The sequence below is a fragment of the Pleurodeles waltl genome, chromosome 2_2 (genome assembly GCF_031143425.1).
Source record: "Pleurodeles waltl isolate 20211129_DDA chromosome 2_2, aPleWal1.hap1.20221129, whole genome shotgun sequence".
NCBI lineage: Eukaryota > Metazoa > Chordata > Amphibia > Caudata > Salamandridae > Pleurodeles > Pleurodeles waltl.
Window position 1 is genome coordinate 605,480,387 of NC_090439.1, and position 26,842 is coordinate 605,507,228.

At 42.4% G+C, this 26,842-nt stretch overlaps 1 protein-coding gene across 2 annotated transcripts in view; it reads left to right on the forward strand.

Annotated features, from left to right (window-relative positions):
* Window positions 1-26,842, forward strand: part of SNTG1 (syntrophin gamma 1) — a 3,232,656-nt gene that overhangs the window by 626,780 nt on the left and 2,579,034 nt on the right. For both annotated transcript variants that reach the window (XM_069218895.1, XM_069218893.1), the window contains exon 3: window positions 6,872-6,997. The gene's annotated coding sequence lies outside the window, so the exon portion shown is untranslated. The remainder of the gene's footprint in view (window positions 1-6,871; window positions 6,998-26,842) is intronic.

Consider the following 26,842-nt stretch of genomic DNA (forward strand, 5'->3'; position numbering starts at 1 on the left):
TTGTTGTGACTTTTCGAGTTCTTTAGTTCTCATCTATGTTGTACTTTGGTTCTTTTCTTCCATATTACACCAAACATATTTTCTCAGAGACCTGGCTGCTGCTCAGTCCCAGCTTTCAAGGAAAATATGTCTTCTTCTGAGAAGAATGCTAGATAGACTATTTTCTCACAATAGCCACACATATTGACATTAGATATTAGGTTGGCAAGAACACTGATATACAGTTGGATTAACAAAAGTTGCTATATCATTCTATCATGAATTCAATGAACACGTTGTGCAGCCGAGCAGTTCTGAGTTTGCACCACAAATAATTCTGGTACGTTACACAAATGCAGTTTTCACATACGTAAGAGTGTAAGAGTGAAGGATATACTGTAGTTTGTGTCTTCCACCCTTCCTGTTTTTTCACTAAACTCAGATTTTCTTCAGGGACATATGTATGTACTCAAGGCAATTTGCATACACAACACATGTTGCTCCTCATGCACAAATTAATTTAGAGAATTAGTGCATTTGCAAAATGTACCTATTCCTCATCTGCACTAATACAGATCAAGAGAAATCTACCTACTGTTTAGAAGCTTGAAATGTTCTAATCCTCTGGAATATTACAGTGAAGACTTTGTAAATTGGTGCCGAATGGAATTAGCTACTCGAATCCGTTTACTTATAAAGTATAAATATTCTGTCTAAAGTTTCAGAATTTAGGATGTAAATAATGAGAATTGAACTTTATGCAGAAATGCAAAATTTGAAAATTGAAAGAAAAGGCAAAACGTGAATTATTCATGCTTAAAAAAGACATGACTTTGATGTTCCATTACTATTGTTTGAGGCTGTGTACAAGAATAATGAATATGTGAAGGGTTGAATTGAATTTCAATCACTTGTCTTAGTGCCCCCTGTAATTGTGATAATTAAAGACTGTTTTCTCATACATTCTTTCATAAAAACTATACAATCCTTCCAAGGGAATATAATTGTAGTTCATAGCATATACAATTTAATGGGCGTGTTTAAGCAGCAATAGAGTTAAAAGGGGGGATTATAAAGAGCAAAGGAACAATGTAGCATTTGTACTTTAAAGAAGAATTATTGTGGACATTTCAAACAAACGCTTGCCATTGGCACGGCATTGTGCAGTTTGTTCCACTTAAAATGTCATGTCCTGAGCAGGTTAAGTCGCGCATTGTGTTCTGAAACATTTTCAGCAGCAAAACGAGAGTGACAAGTAATGGATAATGAAAAAAGTTTTTGCTATATGCTGTATGTATTCGACTTGAAAACTCCGAGCCCATATGAATAGAACCTGGAAAAATCTGTTTTATATCACTTTCATTTAAAATATGCATGTGCAGAGTGCAATGCTATGGATTCCTGTTGTATGCATTAATGCTTTACCTTGAGAATAGATACTACGTCCAGATCATAAAAACCCTTTTCTGAAGTAACTTTATGGTAAGTAATTGCAATTTCAGCTAGTAAGACAGTCACAGTTTAATATGTTGTTTAAATACGTTTCGAAATCTATTCAGTGGAGGACTAGGAGCATTTACAGTTCAAGAGAAAAGATATGTTGAAATGTGTCCTCAGAACTTCATACAATTCGTTTGGATCATTCATCTTAGAGCACTTCTTGTAACAAGGGCACATTCAGAAAACTCTGGGCCTAGTCAGCATAGCTGTTTTGAGTATGTACAAGTCTGTGCTCCCAAAGCATATTAAAACTGTCACACCCCCTAGCTTAACCCAAGCAGAGCAGTTTAGGAATGTCCATGAATTTCACTATCTTTAAAGAGACACGTAGAGGACTGTATTTTCATAATATACTGAACAGGGAAGGCTGGAGACGAGGGGACCATTGATCCCAAACCACACTTTAGCCTCCTGACTTTAGTATCAGTGGAGGAGAGAGATGCCCCTGAAACAGGTTGAAGTGATTGAGTGGGAGGGGATGGCTTATTACCCTAAATTCACTCCTAGGTGTGCTACAAGTTCCCTTAAGGGTCAGATAGATTGTGTCTTGTTGGATTTTTTGGGAATAGTGCACTCTGTGAAAGTTTGCAGTGAAACAAACAGGATGTGCTGCAAAAGTGGCATGCTTTGTCCCTGGGAACGTTTTCCCCATTGGTAAGGGGATATCCAGGAGTCACTGCTACTAATTAACTAGTGAACTGAAAAAAGAAGCACCTAACCCCAACGTTTCAGAACACTTTCTGGACTTGTGGCAGAACAGAAGAAGAAAGGTTTTGCTTTGTGTAATGTGTGTCGAAACCTGAATGGTTTGATGCACTCTCACGTGCACCCAGGATTATGGCATGGATCTCACGGTCGATAGACTGACCTCCTCCTCAAGTCTTTTTCCTGGAGTTTCAAGTGAACCAGTTACAACTGGAACTAGAGAAGACCTTGCTGTTGACCTCTCCATGTGTGTCTTGGCCCTCAAGTATTGTCTGTGAGATCCTGGGAGTCTTTACAGTGGCTAAGATGTACTGCCACAGAAAGTCTGAAAAGCAAGGACTTTGGACATTTTTGGACTTAAACACACTTGGAGCCTCAGTGTTACTGCATAGTAAAAGTGTCTGATCTATGAAGGGATTGGTCAGATCTGCTTCAGGCTTGCCCTGCTGGAAGATATTGAGCTCAAGAAAAATGACTGAGTCTGAATGTAGAAATATTATCTGAGTAAAGATGCAAAAAATATCCACCCAGCAAGAGGACTCTAAAGGCTATAAAGCTTTGATTTCTCCAGTCTGAGTTTGCCCATCAAATCCAACTGCTTAATCAGGACCTCTTCCAGCAGCTGTGTGGACTAAAGAGCATTTCGTCACATCCAGTCCTCAACCTTGATCCTCTGGACGATACTCACTTCAATGAAAAAGAGGGCCTGATTTATATTTTAGCCGATATGTTACTCTGTCACACCTATTGTATCCCATAGGATTTTATATTTCCACGAACAGGATATCCATCACCATTGTGTCATCTGCTGACATATAAATCAGGCCCTAAGTCAGAAGCTGCCACAATGTGCTCGGCCTGAAATTGAGTCTAGACCCTGGTCAATCACAGATATTTCATCTTGGTGCTTTACTGTTTCTTGCTGTTTTTGCCTTAAAAAAAAACATATATCTAGAACCCGAAATTTGGTTATAGTTGTTTTTGTTTCATTTTTTCTAATAAATTTGTCTTCATTTTTAGAAGTTGGTATTGGGAATTTTATGAAGTTATGTTTTGCTTTTTTGAACGTTTAGTGTTGATAAATATGTTTGACATTTACCTAATTAAGCCTGTCTGCTCTGTGCCAATTCTACCAGGGTTAAGCCTGACCTTAAATATTTAAACTGTTTGTTTGACCTTACAGGATTTTGAGCATTTTGCTGGACTCATCTCTTTCCAAGCTAATAGCCTATTTAGATAATTGTCTTACAGATAAATGGTTAACTGGGACATTAGATGTTGTCCCTGACTGGGGGCTGGGGTAGTTGTCCATATGTACTGGGCCCAATAGAAGCTAAACTTGTGGTTGTGCATTGGGAGCTGGTGTTTTTTTTTGATGGGGCAGATGAGTATTTCTTAAGATTGTTGGCATAGTTGGCCCTTATAAGTTGCTTCTTTATCCCAATTGACTGGGGTGTTTGCCTTAACTGTGCAGACTGACACAGAAATCTTTGTGATTTGTCTGGCTTTGAAATCATGGGCCCACTGGAGGTTGAAATTGTGTTAGTGGATTCGGAGATGGTGGGTTTATGGGTCATGCAGCTGGACTGTTCTTAGGGTTTGCAGAAGAGGTGGTCTATATAGTCTACATTTGTGGCCATATTGACTGAGGTGTATGCTGTAACACTGCAGATTGTCACAGGCGTCTGTGTCATTTGGCCAGTATCATCTGAATAGACAAGACACTTCACCTTGTAGCTTCCTCCCTCAACAAATGAAGACATTCCCACTACAAATTTGCTGTGGCTTAGAGAAATGTGTTAATGACTTCCCAGACATAGGGCTATGTCTCCTTCGACCTAGGTTGATCTCCCTCATTTTACAAATATATCTTTAAGAAATAGGGTTATTGGTTGAGGGGAGAGGAAACCTTACACAAGCAACAATCCTTGTCTGGGTGAACAACAAAAGTCACTAAATTAACCTTTGCTTAAACTTCTGGTAGCTTAGTAAATTAAACTGTGCTTACCGGCAATATGTAAAGTATTTATGCAACACACAAACGGTAATAAAGTGAAAATACAGAAGACAAAACATTCCAAACCACTTTGGAAAAATAGGGCACATTTTCATGAAGAAAGTTATACTGGAAAGACAAAAATCCAAACAGTAGACTCAGAGATGTGCAAATTCAGGTTTTAAGGTAATAAAGCACCATTCATGGTCACATGGTTGTGCTAGAAAGTTATAAGTTCAAGCTGCCCATGGTGGAGCACGGGCTGGATACAAGGACCTCGGGCAAGTTGTACAAAGCTTTTTTGAAGTCACAAACTGTCTGATTTGCAGAATTGGTCCATTTGCAACCACAAGAGGTCATTTTTTGATGTACCAAGCCCTATTTGTGATTAGGTAATCTATTACCGAATCACAAATTGGGTTTGCGATTTGGTATGATAAGGTGGCGTGTTTAGGGTGTTCCTTCCTAATGCTGAATCGTTGTACTGTGTGTGAATATTTTGCTATTAAAATGTAGGTGCAATACATTCACCAACTTCAAGTGGGTGGTAACCAATTCACAAATGGGAAGGGCCCCCTCCCCTTTGAGAATGTTTGCAAAAACATCTTTAAGGGCAGGCAGTAGTCCGACAGACTACTGCCTACTCTTCAAAAATTAAAAGAACATTTTTCATTTCGAAACCTATCCCATTTTCCTTTAAAGAAAATGGGCTGCATTTAAAAAACATGATTGCTTTATTTAAAATCAGTCACAGACAGGGTGATCTGATGACCCCAGCAGGCCACCACCCCTGTGATTATGGCGATTCCCAATGGGTCAGAAAGCAAGACCTAGCTCATGAATATTAATGAGGTAGGTATATTTGCTACCAACTGAGACTAGCAAATTGTGTGAAACACACATTGGTACTTGGATGCTTGCGATTACCAATAGCAAATCACAAAAATTCACTATTTGATAATCGCTAACCAGTCCTATGTACAGCTGGCCACAGATTCATCCGGCTGAAAAAGTATCTTCTCAAAGTCCAGCACAAAAGGCTCTGTTTGCAGTGTCGGAGGCCATGTGGAGAAAGGAGGGCATGATGGATGGTTGTCTCTGTAGCACGACAAGAAGGCCGTGCATTGTAGTCGGCCATAGCTATAACATGAAGATCTAATTGGGCATCGCAAATGGTCGGTCCTGGAGCTTCATGTTGGCGGTCATCATAGGCTGTCAGTGCTGTAGCATGGAGTACAGATCTCACATTGCCAGACATTGCTGGCAATTGCTGTAACATGAAGAGTTGAATTCACCGGTGTTTTGTATTAGTGGTTGTCTTAGAAAGCCAAGTTTGGTGTCAGTAGAACATTTGTGGTTATGAAGTGCCCAAAACCCCAGGATTTCTCCTTTCTCTACAGAGGAGAACACTCTGATGCAAGCCAAGTTTCCAAGATCTGGGGAGGCACCTTTTTTCGGGATCAAAGACTACGCTAGCAGAGGCTCAGGCAGGTCCAGTTGCAGTAAGTCAGCTTGGCAGTTGGAGAGATGCATCTGGAGCTTGTTAGCTCCACCCCCAGCCATTCTGGCAGGGTGGTCCAACCTGTTGACACCTGAGCGACCTCAGTATAACTGTCTGGCAGAAACACACAAAATCTATTAGTAGAGCAATTCATAGCCACGTGACTCAGGACACAGGCAGCAGGCACTAAATGAAAAACGCAAGAAAATGCTAACTTTCTAAAAGTGGAATTTTCAGAATTGTGACTTAAAATCCGACTTTACAATTAAAGAGGTTTTTGAGGTACAGTTAATTTGAGCCTAAACCTAACATCCCTGTCTACTCCCAGTCAAACATTACCACCTATTAAATATATTAAGGTAAATCAATGTTATCCAATGGGAGAGATAGGCCTTACAGTAAACAAATGTAAGAGTTTTTTCAGAACATGTAAAGCCTAGAAACAAATGTCCTACTTTTTATGGACATTGTACTCTGCCCTGTGAGCATTTAGGGCCTACCTTAGGGGTGATATATGAATTAAAAATAAGATTTAGGCCTGGCAAAAGGTTTATTTTGCCTGGTCAAGGTGACAGGTCAAACCTGCACTACGGGCTTTAATGGCAGGCCTGAGACATATTTGAAAGTGCTACTTTAGTCAGTGACCCTCAAGTGGTGCATGCCCATTAGTAGCATTTCATTTACAGGCCCTGGGTACATGTAGTATCACTTTAGTGGGGACTTAAAAGTAAATTAAATGTGCCAATCAGGTGTAGGCCAGTTTTACCATATTTAAAGGAGACAGAACAATCATTTAAGTATTAGTTAGTAGTGATAAATTGCACAGAGTCCTAAAGCGAACAGAATATAATTCAGTAAACAGGAGTAGTGAAGGCAAATGTTTTGAGGGAAATCCACACTCAAAAATGACTGCCAGTGGCCCCCACCACTAGCAACTGGCTCAAGGTAAGTACTGACTGCGAATAGCATAGCTGAGTTTTTTTAGAACGTACTTGCTTAAAAACTCCAGTTACACTAGAAGCTGCAAGGCCTTATAGAAACCCAATTAGTTTGCGCTGGAAGTTTTCTTAAACGTCATTAACAGTCATGCCTTTTGTAAATGTATCATGTTCATGTGCCTTTTATTAATTTTGCCAGTTACTCCATAGGGACCACACTCTACTTCATAAAATGCAAATTTTTCCTTGCAGTGGCTGCTGTCAGTCGGAACAGAAGGGGATGACCCTTGAGGAAAGCTTCCAGCATCGGAAAGGATGAATAACGATGACAAATTGACACTGTGGAGAGCTAATGGATCATAGATACACTGCAGCCAGGTAAGCATCATTGCATGGGAGAGTTGGAATTCAAAGCAGCCATTCCAAGAAAGAAGTAATGATGTTAAGGATGAAAAATAGGTGGAACTTATTATTAGTGCACTCTTGCAAGGACTACTAACCTGACCTACTTGCATTCCAAAACCAGGGACATTTTATGTTACCTTAGACTGAGAGTTTGGCATGCCACTCCTATCAGACAAACCAGGTGGTTGTATCTTGCAGTCCCCAACAAATCTTTAAATCCCTGCGCCACCCCTTGAATTTTGCTCAAGAAGCAGCCTGTCATTATCATCCAACTTAGTTTTATTCTGAGACAGTAATTACAGATATATGGATGAGGTGCTGAAGATCCTGCAGAAAAAAAACAAACACGAATCCTGAACAACTAAACACGGAAATATTTTATTTTCAGTGCTGTTGGGGAAGTTCTCTGCAGTGTTTTGTGAAATGAGCAATTGCAAATATGACCCATCACATTTAATTGGCGATGATTTAATTCACAAGCTTAATGAGAGATTTGAATCTGTACAGGCGCTTCTGTCTGCAAATATGTTTTTCACTTACAATGTGACACTTTTAAAAACATCTGTCATATTAAACAGAGTAGGAAGTAGTAGTTTGCTACCTTTATTGACATTTTCGATTAGCTTGTTCATCTTCCTTAGCATTCACTTGTATTCTGCTTTCTCTTTAATCACGTTCACTTCTCCTTCTTTATCCCTTCAATAACATCGGTGTTTTAAAACCAGCTAAACATATTTATTTTTATAAATTGTTACTTTTAATTAAACGTGGGTGATGTATCCATTTCAGGTATTAAGTGCCAGTGGGAGGGTTGTGATGGAGCGGGTAGCTAATGTAATGCAGGGGATCTGGAGTTTTAGAGCTGTCCTTCTGTCCTAGGGAAGCATTGTATTCTCCCTTGTGCTTCTGCAAAGGCCACTCAGAGCTCTGTTGTGCTGATGTTTTCAACCCACAGACCCCACAGACCCTTCAATAACAAAGGGACGTCTACTGTCTCCAGGTCAGGAGTTATCAAATCCTATATTAGTAAACCCATTATTTCTGGACTGTGGGGTACTTGGAATTGTGAAGGATGGAAGTTCATCTGAAAATATTGAACCAGGTGAAACAGCCCAACTTGTAATCAGGGTCTTAGTTGTTTATTTTAAATTCACAGCATGCTTTTGATAATAAATATCCTGATCTAGCTTCTATATTTTACAATATATTTTTTACTATCGTTTTCTATCTATTTTATCAATTTTTATTCCATGTTCTCTATGCAGACCAGAGTAGTGGTCCAAATGTGGTTTGAAACCTCCTCCCTAAAAATAAAAGCGTAATTGTTGCAATAGATAATAAGTAGAATGTAGAATGTGAAGTTGAATGTAGAACGTGTAGGTTTAGAATGAGAATGTATGGGGAAAAGTGTCAGTTGGGCTAGGAGGCAGTGCTGGACGGGCGGTGTTGGTGAGCCCTGTTGTATTTACCTAACTATTAAATAAAAAGAAACATTTATTCTGATATACAAGTGGATCGTCATTTACAACAGTAATTAAAGAGTAGAGTGCTGTTTTGCAGTCATTAGGGTCCCTTTTACCAAAGGCTGAGAGTTTATATGATGTCATCTTTCTGACTTAACATACTTATTTTTTGTTTAAACAAACATTTAAGCATTTAAGTGGCTGGTACTGTCATTGCAAGTAGTTTTTTTCGGACACAATATTAGCTAGTTGCTTTAGCACGTTGAGATAGTTGGGATGGCCAATATGCGTTCTAATGCCTCAACATAAGCCAATAAAGAAAAATGTGTTAACATGAATAGCAGAGTTCAGCAAATCAGTCCATCAATCATTTGTCACCGTCTACTTCAACTTCTCAGAATAGGAACCCCACCTAACCCAGATTAGCATTGGCATGTGGGACTTCATGCCAAAAACAGTTTAGAACATGAATTGAGAAAAACATCTTGCTAGGACAAAAACTATAAAAACAGCGCAGTTGGTACCTAGAAAAAAAGGCACAAAAAGTCAATCAATCACAATGTCATAGCTACCTATTTATGATATGGATCAGCAACAAAGTCAGTCTTTGTCTTCAGGTCATCAGTCGATCAGCAGCGCATCAGGGTCTCAAGATTTGAGCCCAATGACAGAATCTTGAATCTCTTTGAATGTCCAAGCCTAACCTCGAACATCTATTTTCTCCAACGGTTCTGAAGTTTTTCCCCCTTGTCACGACATTATATTAAAGTTACCCAGTCCATCCCCTAATTGGTAAATTAATCACCATATAGCCAATTACTTTTATTTTACACATCTATGAATTCTAATTTTTCGCAGTTCTCAGGGTGTTGATTGGTTCACTGTACGAGGTCCTCATCATCCGAGTCATCAAGTTTCGAAAATGTTGCATCTTCTTCTCCAGTCAGTGTCTCTATTGTTTGAGACCTGGAAAAGTACATTGTCTGCTTTACACTGAATTGGTTACATGCTCTAGTCCCTCATCTCCTGTCTGTTGGTTCATTGCAGAATATTCTACCTAAGCAAATGTTATTAACACAAGTGGTTCAGGGTCAGTTTAACACATCAGCTCTGCATTGCATGATTATTCAGTTTCTGCATGAGGCCTGGCAGAACTAGGCCACAACTTCAGCTAAGTTAACTCTACAGTAAAATGCAAAACATACGTCATATAGCTCATTATGACATATTACTACATTTTCATTACGCATTTTCAATATTTTGCACATTTTAAATCATTTTAGTATAACTCATGTGAGCTGGCAGCCACTTTTCGTGGCACATTCTCAAACGTACACATTATTTTTCTACATTATTTTTCTCTACATTTTATTATTATTATTCAAAATGCATAAAAACTCATTAATGATTTTAATAAGCATATCTGTGTCAGCAGGCCTAAAGCACGCTTCTACTTGAGGACAGGCCATCAGATTCATATGAATACAATTTAAGCAGGTAATTAATATTCTGGACCCACTGTGCTTTTGAAATCAATTTAGTAAAACCATCCAGCCCAGAGGGACTAGAGAGTGTTAGTGTATTTAAAATTTTACATAACCCTTAAGAGAGGTTGATTATTAACTCAATAATTTGGGCAAATACCTGTTTTAACACAGTTTGCCAAACCTTGTACACCCAAATCAAAATCAAGCATCAAATTCAAGGACCTTTAGTTAAAAGATCACTAAAAGGTTTGTTATTGCAAATCCAAAATAATTAAATTCCTTTAATTTCCCATTGATGTGTATAATTCAAACCTTTTCATTTCTGCAGAACATCACACCAACACATGATTTACAAGATTAACATTGCTTCCTTAAGGCCACTAACACCTAAAACGTATCTCATTTACTTTGCAATGTAATCACAAATTATGTAGAGTTGATTTAATCCACGTCCAGAATAGTAAGTTTATTTCAGAGTTGCCTAGATAAAGTAACTGGCAAAGTGGGACCAAAGAAGTTTTTTTTCTTTTCTGGCCTGCAAAATATTAATGTAAAAGGACTAATGTGTATTTTGAAAATTAATTTAGAATAGGGAATTACGTGTTTTGCATATTGCATATATAAAAATTATTTTCTCAAATATATAATGTTCACCTATAGGTCACCTCACAAAATATTTTGTGGTAGTATATAAAATGATAGATTTGTCTGTGCCACTCCAAAAAATAAAGAAAATATCATTACTAGTGTTATTTTTTGGATTCTTTATTGGCTATCCGGGTTAGTATAGAAAGGTGGTTTAATTAGTTGTACACATTTTCCACTCAACATTGAATGTATTTTATGCATAATTATAGTAACATTTGAAACCCGATAAGGCATGACAATGTAATCCTATGACAGATACTTTCACTGCAATAGCAAAACGTGTCAGTGCAATGAAGTTTCAAATGTTTGTAAATGTTGTCAAAGTAAAGTTACTTGTTATTAATGTCTTTCCTCTGTTATGAGGTATTACAATCAGTTATTTAGACAATATGTGTGCTTTTCTTGTTTGTGTACATCTTCTCATGTTTATTCTTTAGTTAACCCCTTCCCCGCCAAGGACGTAATGGTTATGTCCAGTGGCGCGGCACTGAGGCCCCAGGGACGTAACCATTATCTCATGGTAGAGGCCCTCAGAGAAAGCTCTGGCGCTCCCCTGAGGGCCTTCCTCCACCCCCTAAGGGAAGGGCTGGAAGGGGAATCGCTTCCTCTTCCACCCCGAGCCCCTGCACCTCCTGTGATGTGTGAGAATGTCAGAGCGCCAATGTGCGCTGATCTCATCAGAGGTCAACTCCTGCTCTGCTGGAAGCCGAGGAGAAACTGATTATTTTTGGAAGACCCATCTGCCCCCAAGCGGGGCAGAATGCCCACCAGAGACCAGGGAAGATTTTGTTGGCCATAACCCCACCCCCAATAAATGGGGCCAAAGTTGTTCTGCCCACCAGATGGGACAATTTCCCCCAATCCACACCCGGAAGGGCAGAAAGTCTACTAGATGCCAGAGAATAAAAATAAAAAAAATAGTGTGGTGGTGGCCACTAACCAGTATGGGCACGGTTATGCCCCCACCCCAATTGAAGGGGGTAACAGTCTTTCAACTCTCTCCACGCACACTAAAACATATTATCCCATGGCAAGCAAGAGGACATGTGATTATTTTGGGGTTTGGTTTTACATTTGGGCTATGAGAGCTTGGCTAACTCTCAAAATCGTCCCACTTGGAATGGTGAGGGCTGCACTTTTTAGACTTTGGGACGCTGCCATGTAGAAAAATCCACAAGACCTAGACACATCTGTGAACTAAACATCTGGGTGAGTCCAGGGTGGTGTGCTTCACATGCACACCGCACCATTTTCATACCCACAGTCCCCTGCAAACCTCCAACTTTGCTGGAAATCACAAATGTTTTCCCCATTTTTGTGAGGGAACCTTCCAGAATCTGCAGGAATCCACAAAAGTCCTACCACTCAGAATTGTCTCATCTATACTGATAAAAATTCAGCCCCACTGGTCAGCCTAAAGTTTTTTTTTTTTTCAACCTGCTCTTTTGGGCACGCTTTGGTTCTGCCTCAATTTCAACATGTTTTTGGCTCTTTCCTGCCACAGGCACTTGTCCCATCTACACAAGTGAGGTATGATTTTTACCGGGAGACTGAGGGGAACATTGGGTGGATGGAAATGTGTCCCGGTGTGGTGATCCCACACAGAAATGAGGGAAAAATTAGATTTGTTTTGGCTAAATTTGAGGTTTGCTGAAGTAAGAACACACTGGGGGATCCATGCAATTCACACCTCCATGGCCTCCCTCTGGTGTCTAGTTTTCAGAAATCTGGGTTTAGTAGGTTTTCCTGTATGGCTGCTGAGCCCAGGACCAAAAACACAGGTGCTCCCCCCCCACAAAAACAGGTAGTTTTCTATTTGATAATTTTGATGTGTCCAGATAGTGTTTTGGGGTATTTCCTTTCGCGGGCACTAGGCCTACCCACACAAGTGAGGTACCATTTTTATTGGGAGACTTAGGAGAATGCTGGGTGGAGGAAAATTTGTGACTCCTCTCAGATTCCAGAACTTTCTGTCACCGAAATGTGAGGAAAAAGTGTTTTTTTGGCCAAATGTTGAGGTTTGCAAAGGATTCTGGGTAACAGAACCTGGTCAGAGCCCCACAAGCCACCCCATCTTGGATTCCCCTAGGTCTCTAGTTTTTAAAAATGCACAGGTGCTGTAGGTTTCCCTAGGTGCCGGCTGAGCTAGAGGCCAAAATCTACAGGTAGGCACTTTGAAAAAACACCTCTGTTTTCTGTCAAAAAATGGGATGTGTCCACGTTGTGTTTTGGGGCATTTCCTGTTGAGGGCGCTAGGCCTACCCACACATGTGAGGTATACGTTTTATTGGGAGACTTGGGGGAACGCTGGGTGGAAGGAAATTTGTGGCTCCTCTCAGATTCCAGAACTTTCTGTCACCGAAATGTGAGGAAAACCTGTTTTTAGCCAAATTGTGAAGTTTGCAAAGGATTCTGGGTAATAGAACCTGATCAGAGCCCCACAAGCCACCCCATCTTGGATTCCCCTAGGTCTCTAGTTTTTAAAAATGCACAGGTTTGGTAGGTATCCCTAGGTGCCGGCTGAGCTGGAGGCCAAAATCTACAGGTAGGCACTTTGCAAAAAACACCTCTGTTTTCTGTCAAAAAATGGGATGTGTCCACGTTGTGTTTTGGGGCATTTCCTGTCACCGGCGCTAGGCCTACCCACACAAGTGAGGTATCATTTTTATTGGGAGACGTGGGGAAACATAGAATAGCAAAACAAGTGTTATTGCCCCTTGTCTTTTTCTACATTTTTTCCCAACAAATATAAGAGAGTGTGTAAAAAAGACGTCTATTTGAGAAATGCCCTGTAATTCACATGCTAGTATAGGCACTCCGGGATTCAGAGATGTGCAAATAACCACGGCTCCTCAACACCTTATCTTGTCCCCATTTCGGAAATACAAAGGCTTTCTTGATAGCAATTTTTCACTCTTTATATTTCAGCAAATGAATTGCTGTATACCTGGTATAGAATGAAAACCCACTGCAGGGTGCAGCTCATTTATTGGCTCTGGGTACCTAGGGTTCTTGATGAACCTACAAGCCCTATATATTCCCGCAACCAGAAGAGTCTAGTGGATGTAACGGTATATTGCTTTCAAATATCTGATATTGCAGGAAAAAGTTACAGAGTAAAACGTAGAGAAAAATTGCTCTTTTTTTTACCTCAATTTAAATATTTTTTTTCAGTTGTTATTTTCAGTAGGAAACCCTTGCAGGATATACACAAATTACCCCTTGCTGAATTCAGACTTCTGTCTACTTTTCAGAAATGTTTAGGTTTCTGGGATCCAGCATTGGTTTCACACCCATTTCCGTCACTGACTGAAAGGAGGCTGAAAGCACAAAAAATCATAACAATTGGGTATTTCCCAGTAAAATGCCAACATTGTGTTGAAAAATTGGGTTTTCTGTTTCAAGTCTGCCTGTCCCTGAAAGCTGGGAACTAGTGATTTTAGCACTGCAAACCCTTTGTTGATGCCATTTTCAGGGAAAAAACCACAAGCCTTCTTCTGCAGCCCCTTTTTCCATTTAAAAAAAAAAAAAAAAATGTTCACTGTATTTTGGCTTATTTCTTGGCCTCCTTCAGAAGAACCCACAAAGTCTGGGTACCTCTAGAATCCCTAGGATGTTGGACAAAAAGGATGCAAATTTGGCGCGGGTAGCTTATGTGGACAAACAGTTATGAGGGCCTAAGCGAGAACTATTCCAAATAGGAAAAATAAGGCCTGGCACAGGAGGGGGAAAAGGCCTGGCAGCGAAGGGGTTAATCAAATAGGTTGCATCCTTCAGTGTACTAAGATAACATTTCTGTTGTTGTCGGCATGGTTTGGCTTTTTTGAGCCATCCAAGTGTAAGCAGATGGATATACTTTAAAATTAAGGCCTCACGCACACAAGCTGGCTGTTTATTCCAAAATCATACTTTTTAATAAACTCATTTCAGGATGTAAAATGAAATTATGTTCTATGGTATTTACAAATTTAACATTGAATGCTACTACTACCCCGAATGAGGAATTACATGAAGTAACCTGTGTTCACATGAACATTTCAGAGGTACATTTGTATTACCCTGTTGGGGAAATAGATAAAAAAAGTGAAGCGAAGATTAATATAAATGTGTGGCATGTAATCGCCGGTGGAAAGGGGACTTGTAATTCCCAGGGTAGTGCTGCTTAGGACCGCCAGCACTGCCAGCCCCTCTAGTGGTGGAAAACTGGCAGTGCTGGTGGTCCGACCGTGTTGAAACTGCCACAGTCGTAATGTGGCTGTCGGACCGCCACATTGGCGGTGGCCCAACCTCCACCATGGCCCTGGCAGTGTTAAGACCACCAGGGTCGTAATGAGGCCCCAAGACTTTGCAATAACATGGATGGGTGGAAGCCATTAACAGTTCATCAGAATTATCATGGCCCAACAAAGAATTCACATCCCACCACATTTTAGGTGATAATGACCCAAACCTTCAGTGTCTCTTTGAGGGAGGGAGAGCCTGATAGAATCACAATGGCAGAATATAACAAAGGTGGTGACACTGATCTTTGGGGCATCAGCAGAGCTGCAGAGCAAGAAGTAAGGTTTGCAAAGTCTGTCCAAAGGCACAGAAGCCATAAAAGAAGCTAAGGGTTCAAGATACTAAGTCCCTCTGGTTCCATTTGGTGTGGCTGGTAGTTAATACAATTGACAGCTGATGCTGCCAAAAATGTATTTGAAGCAGTGGGTTTGGTGGTAGGAGTGATATAATTTATCCACTTGATGCCACAATAATAAAATTAATAGAGTAGAAACTGTTGCAGTGCCTTATGTTTACTTCTATGTATGCGTTTGACTATTTGTGAACCTTTGTGGTACATACTTCACTGAAATGTGTAATCTCGCCAACCAAACATGCTGTATTAAATGTCTACATGGAAATCCGCATCCTAAAATTCTCATGAGAAGGCTCAACACATCAATCTCTGAGTAAAAAAAAGTTTTTGTGAATATGGCTGAATGAGCAACAGGGGAATTAATGACCTTCCCGTATGTTTGCCATTAGTATCTCAGAGCAGAAATGTGTATTTCAGGCGGCAATGACTCATTTGTAATGGGCTAAAGCCAGCATGAATTTTTTACGGGCCGACAGGCCCTATTTTTCTACTAGTATGTTTAGAATGGAATTCAGTTACATTTACAGAGAGGAAATGAATAGAATTTGACACTTTTACATCCAGGTTAGTAACACTTTAAAACTAAGAATAGTACCTACACTGCTACTACTCCTACTATTAATAATAATAATGATAAAAATAGTAATCATTAGTGCTAATATTACTATGAATAATCGTAATAGTAATAATAATACTAGTAATATTGATTTCTAATTTTTAAGTGTGGCTGATCCAAATCTATCAATGTCAGATTGTAGCCCTTTCCTTTCAATTAACTAATCACAATTCCATCTTGGTATCATTATTTTTGCAGTAATATTAACAGGGACCCTACCACTTACCACCACTACTCCAGCTCGTGCCATACTGCATCAATTCTAATGAGTCAAAGCAGAATTAACTCTTTAGGGGTGACATCCGCCACTTGTGTAATTGCATGTCTAAGATGCTCATGTAGGATGGAGTTTAGAATGGGCTCCAAATCTATAGTATGAATAAACATTAGCATTTTAAATAATTGGTAACATATGGTCTCTATGAGATCTTGTACAGTATCTATTTCATCCTCTTCCCTCTCACAGTATGTGTCCGATTGCTGTACCAGTCTTGATCTCAGGCTTGCTTAGGCCCTGAAATAAGAAAATGCAGAGTAAAAGGACCATTCTGAAATTTCTATTAATAGTGATTGTTTGTGTTAGACCTGTCAGCCTTGGGGTACTCTTTCCCCAAACCCTTTGCCTTCCTCCTCTTTTTTTACTGACCTTGCTTTGGCTAGCCTTAGGACACTGCACATTTTACCTCTGCTAGCCAGTGCTATAGTGCTTGCTCTGTCTCCTCTAAACCCGGTAACATTAACTCATACCCAATGACATATTTAATTGTCATGTTATAAGTCCCTGGTAAAGTGGCACTACATATACCCAGGGCCTGTAAATTAAATGCTACTGGTGAGTTTCCAGCACTGATTGTGCCCACCATGTAAGCAGCCCTTTAAACATGTGTCAGGCCTGCCATTACAGCATGTTTGTGCACTTTAAACTGCTGTATCAATTTGGCAAAATAAAATCACCTTTGTATATATATATATATATATATATATACCGGAGACGGTGGTACCTGGATTTCTTTATAAGTCACCCCTACAATATGCCCTGGACAGCCCAGAGGAAAGGGTGCAGTGTATTTAAAGGGTCGGATATGTCCTTGTGGTGAACAATTGTTAAATTTGTTTTTCACTACTACAAGGCTGACCTCTCCTATGTGATAGCATTGGAGTTACCTTATTACATTTTCTATGTGTAATTTCCAAATGGGAATAGGTAACCTGTTCATGTTTGGCACCTCTGAAATCACAATTTAAAATTCTAGCATGGTGAAGTTGAATTTTAACTTGTAATTCTGAAAATGCTACTTTTAGAAAATTTGCATTTTCCTGCCGTAGCCATTTATTGCCAGTCTCTGGTCCCATGACTGGGTGTAACTGACAGTTACATTATCTGCTTTCCTCTTAGACAGCTACACACAATAGGGAGCTTAGATGTGCCTGAATGAGCCATCACTGGCAGGATAGGAGGGAAGAGCTGGGCACAGCCCCACTTACACTGGAATGGCCTGTGTCCTGACTCCTCACAAAGGGCTGCATACCCCCTGTAGCTGGAGTAGAACAAAGAAGGCAGGATGCATGAGGTCTTCAAAGGGAAAGCTCTAGAGGCTTCCTCCCTCTTCAAAGTCACAAGTGGGTATACATACTTGATCTCAGACACCAACTCTTCAGTACACTTCTGGACCTGTGGATATTCTGCCAGGAAGAAGGACTGCTGTGCTGCTACAAAGACTGCCACTCTGCTGGACTGATACTCTCCAGAAGCTACTGCCCTGCTCTGCTGACCTGCTGCTCTCTTGCTGGGGAGGAAGAACAGCACTGGCAACCTCATCTTGAATCAAAGCACAAGGGCGTGTCTAGTGTGAGTTCACAACCTGACTAGCTGCGTAGTGCTCCCTATCAATAATCACAAACAATATATCTAGTCAGTGAGATAGAGGAGTGTCAGTGTATGTGAAAAATGCTTTTTTTAAGGACAAGAACCCTGACCCACATGAAGGTGGCATGCTTCATCACTAGGTTCCCTTCTCATTTGAACCTGATCTGATATGAACCTCAGGGACATAAAAGGCTCCCCAACAGCTCTTAGACCCAGCTATAGTGAGTTACTGACCCCTGAGTGGTGCCCCTCAGGTCCTGGACCATTGGTGTGGTTCTGTGAGCTTAAATTATGCTTTTGGGCTTTTCACAATAATGAATGGTCCCGTTCACACTGAGACCATGCCGCTTGCACCGAAAATCAGGGGGAAGCACCGCCAGCCGATCTCTTTAGCCTGCAGCATCGATCACTCATGGGGGACCACCAATGCGAAGCTCCAGCTCGCCCATCCTGATGCTTGGACTGCTCTTCGTGCCATGCTGACAGCCTCCCCTGTCCCTCTGCAATGCAAATGGGACTCTTTGCATGAACTTGCGAAGGTAAACCTTCAGCTGGAATGACCTGGGGCTGTATTTGATCGGGAATCCTTCGCATTCAGCCTTACGTTTTGACTTTGAACCAGTTCAGTGTGGCCAGATAGCCATGGTTGACACTTTGAGCTTTTAGGACACTATTTTACACTTCAGTCATTAAAATGTAATAACTTTGGTTCTACTGATTGGATTTTTGTTGTTTTGGTCTTGTTTTATTTATTATATTTTGCTCTATTGTCCTAATGTGGTATGGGGTTCTTTTTATGGGTGTTTGCACTGCTTTAGCGTTAGGAGTGTTGCACAAACACTTTACATATTGCCTCTAAGTTAAGCCTGACTGGTCTGTGTCAAGCTGCCAAGGGGTTGAGCACAGGTTAATTTGGGGATTTGCTTGTGCCTTACCCTATTAAGGATTATGGTTGCTGCTTGACTGGAGCTTACAGCCCAGCTAACCAACAACCCAATTTCTTGCAGTTAGATCTGCAGGAGGGTCTCTACACAGACTGTTGCTTTGAAATAAGAAAATATGCGAGCACCTGTTTATTGCAGGCAGAGCAAATTTGAGCAGTGGGAAGACAGGGTTCATTGGGAATGATTCCTGAAAACTTTGAAATGCAGTAGTCACAAAGGCTTACATCAATGTTGAAATGAATCATTTCGTATTTTGAGGGAAGTTAGAATGCCTCTGTGCATGTCCTGGGAATGTACACATTTTGGATTCCTGGTTTATACTTGTTTTGAGAAATTATTTACCTAACTCAATCTGAACAGACAATCCACAAGTTGAATGAATAAAATATGTATTAGGCTAATATAATCATCCAAACATACATTTTAATTCATGGTGTACATCCTTGCACTCCCACATTGAAAAAGCAATTTCATCCATAGCTATATAGCAGACCTCACAACCAAACCAACTGAGTAACAAATCTCTTGATTACTAAGGGACTGTAAGAAGTAAAGCGTGATGTTGCATTTTTAAAAACAACATACAACTTGAAACTCCGTGTTAGACCTGACTGCCTTAGGGTGGCCTTCTCTCTCACTTTGTGCCTGCCTCCTCCCCATTTCTGACCTGATTTGTGCTGGTATGAGGGCTCTGTACACTCTGCCACTGCTATACTGTATTAAAGTGTTTGTGCTCTTTCCCTAAAACATGGAAACATTGACTTTTTCCCAATTGGCATATTTATTTTATCCATAAGTCCCTAGTAAAGTGGTACTACATGTACCTGCAGCCTGTAAAATAAATACTACTGGTGGGCATGCAGCACTGATTGTGCCACCCACACAAGTAGCCTTTAGTCATGCCTCAGGCCCGCTATTGCAGAGCCTGTGAGTGCAGTTTTACAATGCCATCTCGACCTGGCATAATACCCCTTTTTATACATATAAGTCAATCCTAAGGTTCGCCCTGAACAGCCCAAAGGGCAGGGTACATTGTATTTAAAAGACAGGACACGTTTTCACTCCACACTCATCCTATTGTTCTATTAGTTGTGTTGATTTGTGATTCTTTGTGCCACATTTTTGAAGGGGGGTTTTCATGTGTGCACTAGCTCCCTCCAGTTCATCACGGTAGCAGCCAATTGAACGGGGAGAGTTTTTTTGAGGGCTGCCCACTTCCTACTTGACTAAAATACCATCATTATCTTGGCAGATCGGCTGTGCTTATTTGAAGACACCTATTTAAGCGACCACAGTGGTGGACAAGCAACAACTGTTGGGCAACTGTTTTCACCCCAAGTTCATTTTAATTTTCTTTTAGTTGTGTTCATTTGTGATTCTCTGTGCCACTATTTTAAAGAGGGGTTTCTTGTGGCCACTAGCACTCTACAGTCTGCCAAGGCAACAGTCAATTGAGCAGAGAGAGTTTGTTCTTGGGCTGCCCACTTCCTGGTTGTCTCAAAATACCTATATCATCTTGGCAGGTTGGCGGTATAGGTGTTGGTCCTTTGCAGACACCTATTTAAGTGACCACATATCTTGTTCATGCAAAAACTGCTAGTCAACTGTTTTCAGTCCAAGCTAATTTAAATTTTATGTTAGTTGTGTTAATTTGTGATTCTTTGTGCGTCAATTTTATTGGGGCTTTTCTTGTGAGAACTAGCATTCTCCTGTCCACCACAGCAACAGCTGATTGAGCTGAGAGAGCTTTTTTGAGGGCTGCCCACTTCCTGGTTGATCCAAAATACTGCCATCATTTTAGGTGGTCGGCTGTCTAGTCGCTGCTCCTTTCGAGACACCTATTTAAGCAAACACAGGTTGTATATGCACCACAGATGTACACAGCAAATACACCACTGGAGCACTCACGCCAGGGGCTAGCCGGTCTGTGCCATTCCGTGCCTGTCTTTCACCAGATGCTAGACTCCCTCTTCCTTTGCACATAGACATTTTCATTATCATGGAAAGCCATACAATTCAGCTTTACAGTGCGCTGAAATTGAATCAATTGTGCAGCAAAGTCAACATCGTACTGTATCCACTACTTTGCTGCTCATAGCGGTTTCCTTTCCTAGAGGGGCTAACATCATGTATGAAATGTGGATTCTCTGGTTTGGCTTTCCCACTTTTATATGGGACTGAACAGCAGCAGACTTCCCTGCCTTTACCACCTACTTCTAAACAGGCAAAGAGACTAGTGGCTACACCTTCAAAGGCCCCACCGGTGCTCGAAGGCTCATATGTAATATCAGGTCTATGGCCAAACATTCCACTGAAATAAGGACTCTGTCCCCTAACATCAGTTTTTTTACAGAGACATGGCTAAGTTCTGCAGCTCTTCCTTGCATCTCATTAGCACCAACAAGAGAATTACTCCTGGCAGTCACCGATACCATCAGACTTACATTAGATGCAGGTATTCCAGTAATGCTGGTATTGCTGGATCTGTCTGCGGCTTTTGACATGGTCTCAAATTCAATCATAATCTGCAGACTTCGGGACATGGGTATACATGGTAGACCACTACGCTGGCTCAGGGATTTTCTCAGCAACCAAATCCAAACCATCTTCATAGACTCCTTTAGTTCCTGCTCTGTGCAGGTCAATAAAGTAGTCCTGCAGGGTTCCTCCCTGAGCCTGGCATCATTTAGGCCCTCTTTATGACATTGGCGGTAAATCCAGTTTACTGCCACACTGACGACCACCAACTTACCGCCGCAGTGGCGAATATCCGTTCACCATATTATAGCACACACCAATCCAACAGAATACAGCCACATACACAAATCCGCCAGCCCAAAGGTCAGTGCAAAAGTGGCGGTCCCAAAACCCATACCATTACGCCAACAAAACAACTCCCACCACATTATGACCCACAAATCACCACGGTGGACATTAAGGGGGTTATTCTAACTTTGGAGGAGTGTTAATCCGTCCCAAAAGTGACGGTAAAGTGACGGATATACCACCAGCCGTATTACGAGTTCCATAGGATATAATGGACTCGTAATACGGCTGGTGGTAAATCCGTCACTTTTCCGTCACTTTTGGGATGGATTAACACCTCCTCCAAAGTTAGAATAACCCCCTATATAGCAATAAAACATTGGTGGTACATACCGCCACCCTCAGAATGGACACCCACAAACAAAACAACACAGCATTGGCCTATACCAAATACACACACCTGACACCCACATACACACCACACCCACACCACTATAAAACACACACCCACATTACCCACAACCCCTTACGAACACCAATTACACCAGGAGACTGAGAAGAAGTGCGCAGAGACAACTAGACACACACACCACTTACACCACTCAAACACTCTACATCACACACCCCACCACATTACCCAACACACCCTTACCAACACAAATCACACAACACCCATGGCACCACAAAGGCACCTCTGTTTCACTGAGGAGGAGTTAAGGGTCAAGGTGGAGGAAATTGTCAGGGTAGAGCCAGAGCTCTTTGGAGCACAGATACTGCAGATTTCCATTGCAAGGAAGATGGAGCTATGGCGGAGAATTGTGGACAGAGTCAAGACCATGGGGCAGCACCCAAGAACAAGGAACGACATCAGGAAGAAGTGGAACGACCCATGGGGGAAGGTATGTTCCATAGCAGCAAGACACCAGCTCGCCACACAGAGGACTGGCGGTATACCCCCACCTCCTCCCCCACAGCTCACAGTATAGGAGGAGCAGGTACGGGCAATACTGCAACCTGAGGGACTTGCTGGAGTTGCCGGAGGACTGGACACGGGTAAGTCAACATTTACTACTTATCACCCCCAATACCTGCATGCCATCTCACACCCACAGACCCACTCCCATCATTCCACTCCATCCCACACACTGCACCCACATATCTCAATAATCCCAATGCCAAGCCCTGCATGACATACCAGTTCATGGACACCTCTCCCAGCCCTGGATGGACACCCATCACTAAAGCATGCACAGCATAGGGAAACTAACAATCCCACAATACATCACCATACACAAGCGAAAGCTGTCAGGGTAACACCAACCATAGAGGGGAAGCTACGGAAGTACAAATGTCATACACTTGAAGAATGATACATCATTTACATCCCCACAGGTACCTAGCCAATGTCAGTGGAAAGGAGGTGCCACCACCATCCAGTCCCCCAACAGAATAGGCCCCTAGTGATGACAGTAACTCAGCATCTGGAGGACCTACCTGGCCCATCAGGGACCACTGGACAGTCGGTCACCTAAGGCCACTCACAGAGCCTCCCCCATCAGGAACCAACACCACAGCACCCACCCAGTGTACCCACACCTCTGTCCCCAGGACACGTCAATCAGCAGTGTGCCCACCTGTACAGGGACCCCAGGCCACATCTCGCAGCCAAGGCAATCAGGGACCTGGGGTCAGTGGCAGTGAGCACACAGTTCAGGGGATAGAGGCACAGGCCAACAGGGACACTGGGAGGACTGCTGTGAGCCAGGGGGAGGACAGGACCAGGGAACTGACTCTCCAGGAGTCACTGTCCGAGATCCTGGGAGCCTACCAATATTCACAGGACACAATGGGCCAGATCCTTGAAAACGTGCAGGAGAACAGGCTGCTGTAGGAGGGACAGTATCAAGGAATCAGGGAGGACTCGCAGGCCATCAACACCACCCTAAACCCATAGCAGGGGTGTTGGCAGACTTGGCCAAGATCATGAGGGAGGCTACAGCACACGAGCGGGCTCTACCACTAGCCAGTCCATCGACCAGCCCTCCACTTCTGCTGCCGCTAGGGGGCAGGAGACCCCACCACAGGACCCCCAGGCCACCAGGATCCTTCCCCCGCCAAAAGGTGAACCACCCCGCAAACGTTCCCCGCGACCCAGACAGAAGCCAGAGACAATTGCCAAGACCAGCGCCAGGAAATGAGACTCTCCTGATTGTCCCCCTTGTGTTGCACTCTGTCACCTTGTCCACCTTGAACTGCCATTGCTCCCCTTTCTATGTGTCCCTTGGACACTGCACCTGTGCTACAAACAGACTGGAACAATACACTGGACTTTCCTCCATCATCACCCCATTCCATTGCACCTTCCCCTCAAAATCTAAGTACTACAATAAACACCCTTGGACAAACCTTGACTACTAGCATTTCATGTATTGCAAACTTGTATTGATTGAAACAGCTACAATCATTGCAAATGAACTGTACATAGTGAGGGTATAGAATGAATGACCTGTTGCTGGCTGTTGTGATCACATCAGGACATTGTTGTCATATCACTAACATCTGTAAAATGACAATCCATTGGAAACAGTAAGTAGGGGAAATAAGTGGGTAATGCCAGCATACCAATGCCACACAGAATACAACAACAGTCATAGAAATGTGAAGTTGCACTGTCTCACCTTGTGTTATTGGAAGTACTGAAGGATCACTAATGCTCTGTTGTCCACATCCTCATCCTCTGCCTCCTCATCCTCACTGTCCTGAGGTTCCACTGCTGCCACAGGGGCATCTCCAGTCTCCTCCTCCTGCAAAAAAGGTACATGGTGTCTGAGGGCCAGGTTGTGCAACAGTGGCTGCCCAGGAGCCTTCCCCAACCACCACCAGTATGCAGCCATCAGTGAGTGCAGGGGCTGTCCAGGAGCCCCCTCTACCACCACCACCACCATGCCACCATCAGTGAGTGCAGGGGCTGCCTAGGAGCCTCCCCCAACCACCACCACCATGCAGCCATCACCGCCAGCGGACGCTATGTAGTCCACCCTCCAGGGAACAAGACACCCACTTGAGAGACTGTGGCCTTGCACTCCCCTGGACAATGCAATGGGCATGTTTCACCCTCCAGAACCAATGGGCAAGACACCCACTTGAGAGACTGTGGCCTTGCACTCCCCTGGACAAAGAAATTAGCATGTTGCCCCCTCAAGAACTAGTGGGCAAGACACCCACTTGAGAGACTGTGGCCTTGCACTCCCCAGGACAAAGTAATGGGCATGTTGCCCCCCTCCAGAACCAGTGGCCAAGACACCCACTTGAGAGACTGTGGCCGTGCACTCCCCAGGACAAACCATTGGGCATGTTGCCCCCTCCAGAACCAGTGGGCTTGTTCCCGCATCCGGCTGAGATGTCCCCCTCCCCCTGAGGAGCCTGCCTATTTCCAAACTAATGCCCCTGCATTGTTCTATCCAGATGTTTTGTACATGTATACATATCTGTTTCATTGCCAAATCGACTTGCTAATTTTGATATTGATCTGATTACAATCACTTTAGTCAATTCTTGTTGCCCTTGCATTAGACTGCTGTTTTTCGGGGCCAAATTGTTTTTGTAGTGCAGCTGGTTGTGTGTATGGTGTGTGTGTGGGGTGTGTGTTGTGCGTGTCACTCTTGTTTTCCTCCCACCCTCCCTTGTGTGCTAGGCGGCTCTACTCACCGCCATCGTCTTCATCGGCATTGGTGTTCCAGGTGGAGCATAACATAGAAGATCATCGGTAAAACTTGCAGTTCGGGTTCCATGGCGGCGTGGTTCTTCCCTGTGTCTCCAATGTTGAGTCCTTTCACCTCTGAGCTCTGTTTCTGCCAAGCTTTTGTTGACGTTGGTACCGCCTGGGAAAAGGTGGCAGTTTCCTGTGTCAAAATTCTGCCTGGTTGTTGGCGGCTACCACCGTGGTGGCTGTTGTTTCCACCCTGGTGGTTGGTGTGGTACATTGGCTGTCTATGGGAGATATCGCTGCCATGGTCATGATATGGCTGTAATTACCGCCAGCCTGTTGGTGGTATTACCACCACTTTATCACCCACCGCCAGGGTTGTAATGAGGGCCTTAGTGTCTACATGGTCCCCCCCATGCAAATTGTTAAATCTGCAGGCTTGAGATCATTTCCTATGTCAATGATGCCCAATTAGTGATATGCTTTGAGCAAGCTCCAGAAGTGGCTTTAAACACGGTTTGTGGACGGCATGAGGAAAATTGCTGATTGAAGGCCAACAACAGCACCTAATTAAGTGGTGAAAAAACAGAGACAGTGTTGTTTGACAGAGCTCGGTAGTCTTGGTCAATGGACTGGTGGCCTTCTGAATTAGGTCCTGCCCTTTGCCCAAAGCAGGTGGTTAAAAATCTTGGATCAGACACTTTTAGTGAAGGATCAAGTCAGAGCAACCTGTCCCACAATTTTTGCCACTGTGTGTTTACTTAAGAAAGTCTTTCTGTGGCTCCTCACTTCATCAAGCAAAATCCTAGTTCAGTCAATTATTACGAGGTGCCTGGATTTTGGGAATACACTGCTAGTAGTGCAGAATGTGGCAGCCCAATTACCTTGCATCTTCCCTTCTCACTCATCCTATACTCCCATTCCGAAAGTTGTTTGCTGGATACCATTTAGGAATCGTGCCATTTTCAAACTGTTCTGCTTGACCCACAAGGCACTAACCAAACTGCTTCTTACTTACTTGCACAAAAGAGTCAATCAATAGCAAACTATGCAGTTGCTTACATTGATAGATCAAGCTTTACTAAAGACCCATTGTATCCACACTTCTAGATTTGGTGGCAGATCTTCCTTTTATTTTGCCCCCTTTCACTGAAATAAGCTCCTTTGCAAATCAGCATGTGCAATGATCAATCAACATTAAAAAATAATTCTAAAAATATGTATGTTTTTACTGATCTACCTGCAACTGCCATTTTGGTCACCTTCGGGTGTGAGTCGCTATGCGTTATAACAAATGTTTTTAACATAACATAACCTGGTAGTGAAGAAGTTCTAAAGTAATTGTTCACTACTTCAAGGCCTATCTCTCCCATAGAATAACATTGGAATTACCTTATTGCAACTTATAAGTGTAAGTCACAATCTGGAAATGTTGGAAAATGGGTCATTGGTAAGGGCAGGTAGGTACCTACACTTAGCAATAGGCCACTAACCCCCACTAAGGTCCTGTTAGGTCTCAGTAAATTAAACCCAGCTCAACCTTTGGTAGCTTGGCAACGAGCGTCAAGGCTTAACTTAGGAGACAGGGTGTAAAGCATTCAAATATCGCAAAACAGTAATTAAATAAAACACAGGAAACAGTTTAAAAATCCAAAACCAATTTATAAAAATCGATTATATTTTTA